The 4,272-nt window shown below is 47.5% G+C and overlaps 1 protein-coding gene across 3 annotated transcripts in view; it reads right to left on the reverse strand.

The window, feature by feature from the left end:
* PAFAH1B1 (platelet activating factor acetylhydrolase 1b regulatory subunit 1) overlaps nucleotides 1-4,237 on the reverse strand; it is a 38,667-nt gene extending 34,430 nt beyond the window's left edge. For 2 of the 3 annotated variants that reach the window (XM_075518443.1, XM_075518446.1), the window contains exon 1: nucleotides 4,025-4,237. The gene's annotated coding sequence lies outside the window, so the exon portion shown is untranslated. Of the gene's footprint in view, nucleotides 1-3,776; nucleotides 3,926-4,024 lie in introns of those variants that run through there. The other variant, XM_075518444.1, reaches the window with a different exon arrangement.
* Between the last annotated feature and the right edge of the window lie 35 nt (nucleotides 4,238-4,272).

Here is a 4,272-nt window from a genome sequence, read left to right on the forward strand (position 1 = left end):
AGAAAGCCATTCAACCCAGGCAAGGCTTAATCAACTGAATACATTTCTAGTAGACAGGTTGTTCCGCCAATGATATTTAAGCTCTTATAAAAAGGAGAAAGAGGAGAGCAGTTGTAACTTCATTAACAGATCTGCATGTATAGACAGTACATAACTTACTACTACTCTGTAATAAACCTCAAAGAAGAAACCCAGAACCGTTCTGATTAACACACATGGCTCTGATACTTGGGAAATATCTTCAACTGCCATCAGAAATTACATGTTATAGTCTGGAAACTCCTGCACACCCTATATGAAATCTGAAATTATTATTTATTAATAATAATTATTGATTTTTATTGTTCTCTTGATTTCCTAAATTTAGGCCTAAGCAGTTCTTATTTTCAGGCTGACAAGTATTTCAGTGTTCACTTCATGGACATTTCAGGAGCCCTCCCACAGTCTTAGCCTTTAGTTTAGAAAACAGGCCTGAAGTTCACAAAAGTAAGGGAAAGCCGACTGAAACAGAACTGTTCAAAGCTGTTCCCCTTCATACTACAGTAATTCCAACCGCTCTAGTTCATAAATACCAGAAGCAGCTACAGAGGGTTGTAAATAAAGCTTGTTACAAACATACACAGTATATTTCTGAGCTATAGAGGCGCAGGGGTTTTCCAGCTATTGTTTGCCCAGAATATTTTACAAGAGGGTACACACACGTTATAATTAGCACTGATGGAAGCTGGTTACAGAGTTCTTGAAGAAAGACAAGGTTGGAGTGTTGGACAAGACAGTCAACAGATGTTAATTCAATAGCTGTCCCATCGATAGCAAGTCGGATAGACAAAAAAGTTGAGAGCAGACAAAGAATACAAACTGAGCACTCAAGGCTGGGTGGAGCATAGGAAACAGTATAGGCAGAAGAGTCAGCAATACATGCAAGACAGACCTTGCATACAGTCATAAAGGTAAGTATTAATGCCTTTTCCTTTTGTAGAACAGAAATTAACAAGTTACTCCTGTACAGAAAGTAACTGCCATCATTTCAAGGACAAAAATCAACCAAAGTTATAAGGAGGCAAGTATTTTATTGGATTCATTGCTCTTAGCCTGGATTCGTTTTTAGACACAGGCATTTCGTGAACACATCCCATTGAATCCTGTAACATCTACTCTAAGTGAATGAACTACATCTTATAAAAAAGCCACTACCCTTTAATTTAATTTTGGGCAAATTAAAACCAAATGCAGTCCCATCTGTGGCCATCTACCATCAAAAACTGGACTCCAAAACTGAGACAGACCCAAGAAAAAACAAAACCTGAACCTGCTTCAGAATCATTCGTGTTCAGTGTTGTACTCGCTCTGATCAACATTGAATTCAGGTGGGAATGCCATGAGCCACATCTGGAACAGGAGAGCACTTCTACAAGCAGCCCTTCCTAGGTGCTTCATCTGATCCCTATTGTACTCCCCAAATCCTTTGTTCTAACGCCTTTCCTACACAACTTTAAGCCTAAGCATCAGTATTACCCCATGATGCAGCAGTACCCGAGTGGTACGGTAATGCTCTTACAGAGCCATATTGTTCAAAAGGGCTTCCAAAATCTTGAGATGTTATTTTATATGAACTCGGCACATGAAGAAGGGTAACGCAATTAAGTTTGTATACTAACAGGAGTTACTCTGCTGTGGGCACCAGAGAAAGCAGGGATTGTCTTTTCTTGTGTGTCCACCTATAACCCCCTCTAACCAAGAAGTTATAGGAACAAATAATAGCACTAAGAAACAATACAGGGGGTTCTCTGTATTTCAGAGAATCTTGTGTGTAAAATACCTACACAAAAATTATAATTCTTATCTAAAGCGCAAATAAAATAAATTCAACAAGTGAATATCTAAGTTGATAAACTGAAATCATTATCAGACAAAAAAATTCTGGCTTTGCAACAGTGACTGGTCACTTCTCACTGTCAGACAAATCAAGATCCACCCTGCAGAAAAATAAGCCTCAAAACAGAATGTGATATTTGTTTCATTTCAGAAGGTTCCTGCACCATTAGATTCTTCCCTAAAGAAGAGACTTCATTGTTACGGCAATTAGTATTCCTCCACCCCAGCAAAACGCAAGCAAAGGGAAAAAAAAAAAAAAAAAGCTATGAAAGGGTAATCTAGCCATTTCGCAGCTTTGCCTCCTTACTCCACCCAGTCTCTTCTCTGCTCAATGGCTGCACACAGCATCCATAAACATGGTAATATCAAAAGAAACACACAAAAATGAGATCCCTGAGAACAAGCTAGAAATTTGCAATAAATCTTCCTGTTTAAAAATATTTTCTTTGTTTAGTTCCCTAACATAATTTTCCTATTTAGCAAAATTACTCTAAGAGCAAATAACATTTTGATAGCAGACCCTCCCTCTTCCAAAAAGCAGCCGAATGCTGCACAATCATTTGCGAAACAATCATCACTGAACGTAGGTTCTTTAACCCCCATCTCCTAATACTATATAAACAATGCTGTCATAGGAATATACACTTAAAATATTATCTCCACATAAATAGATAATTCAGCCAAGTCAATATGCCCAAACATGTATTTACAGTAAAATAGTGTTTATTAAAGATTTTAAATATAGCTTAGATTAACCTTCCACCATCCCCTGGTTAGGTAATTCATTATGAATTGACTTGACCTGCAACAACCAAGCCCTCTGCTGCAGCACTATCAGCAAGGAAATTTTAGCAGTGATACTATGGCAAAGAAATGGAAGGTGTCACATTATTCTTGGTATTAAAGGTCAAGTTTAACTGCATCCACCTTAAACAAACAAACAAAAAATCTCACACCCACAGAACTGAGTAAACCCTAAACTTTTTAAGGGAGGCACCACTCCCACCCCCCAACTTCCATCAAAAGCCCTGCCTGCGTATAACCTCCTGCCGAAACAAAAACTCAAAAATAGCCATAAATAGAGCATTTTAGCAAACTCGATTGCTATTAAAAGGTTTTCAAGGCAAGTCTGTGCGACTGTAGGCAACCAGGCAGCGATATGACCCCAAGGAGAGATTAGACCTCCCTCCCCCGTTTTTACTGCAGCTGGTTCTGAAGGTCTGAGCCACCTCCTATCAATGCTTTCCCTCCTAGCTCACTGCAGGAAAACGGGGTGGATGTGAAACAAATTCTCAAAATAACACCTACTCCTTTCCCCTGTATTATCAATTCTCGTTTTGTCTTCCGTGCTGCGGCCGACTCGGGAGATCTGGGCCATCTCCTGACAAACGCCTGCCTTGCCCTCGGAGAGGACGGGGGAGAGGAGAGCAGGAGGAAACCCTCCCGGAGGAATTCGGGGAAGGGATGCTCGGTATCCTCTCCGGCACACGCACACCAGACTCCTCACCCCTGCCTATTTCTTTATCATTATTTGCGCCTGGCCCATCGCCTCCTCCCCGGTATCTTGCTAAGTCACCAGAAGAAATGAAGCGGCCTAACGGGGGGAAGGACACGAAGGCCGGGAGAGCCGGAGCGCACCGCAGGGGCTCCTCTCCCCCTCACCCCACCCCGCTCCCTTGTCTGGCCCACTCCTCCCCCGCGCCCTGTTTTCCTGCTAAGTCACCGGCAGCGAGGACGGCGCTGAAGCCCGGCAAGGGCCAGCGGAGAGGGGAGGGAACCGCGCCCGGCGGCCCCCACCCCACCCCGCCGCGCCGGGCCGCGGGGACCGTCCCCCGCCTCGCCTCCCTCCCTCCCGCCCCGTCGCCCTGCCTCCCCCGCCTCCTCCCCGGCTCCCTCCTCACCAACGGGCGCGGCCGCCATTTTGAGAGCGAGCTGGAGAGAAAGAGGGAGGGGGCAGGAGAGGGAGCGGAGGGCGGGGAGCCGGAGGGGAGAGGAGGGGGAAGAGAGAGGAGAGGAGAGCCGAGCCCAGCCGCGCCGGCCGCACGGCCCGCCGGGCCCCGCCGCCGGCCGGGACAGCCTCCCGCGGGGGGCGACGGCGGCCGGGGGAGGGGGGGGCAGGCAGGGAGGGGAGGCGCGGCCCCGGCCTTACCCGAGCCGCCGCCAGCGCCGCCGCTTCGCTCTGCTCTGTGGGGCCGGCGCCGCCCGCCTCTCCCATTCACCGGTGCGACGGGGCGGGGCGCGGAGGAGGGGGGTCCGGGGGTTCCCGGAGGCTCTCGCCGGCTCTCGCCGCTCGCTCCGCTCCGCGGTCTGTCAGTGGCGCCCCGGCCGCCAGGAGGGAGGGAGGGAGCGGCGCGGCCCGCCGCGCCACTGCGCATGTGCGCGGCGGGGGCGGGGACA

This window comes from Mycteria americana, chromosome 15 (assembly GCF_035582795.1).
Source record: "Mycteria americana isolate JAX WOST 10 ecotype Jacksonville Zoo and Gardens chromosome 15, USCA_MyAme_1.0, whole genome shotgun sequence".
Taxonomy (NCBI): domain Eukaryota; kingdom Metazoa; phylum Chordata; class Aves; order Ciconiiformes; family Ciconiidae; genus Mycteria; species Mycteria americana.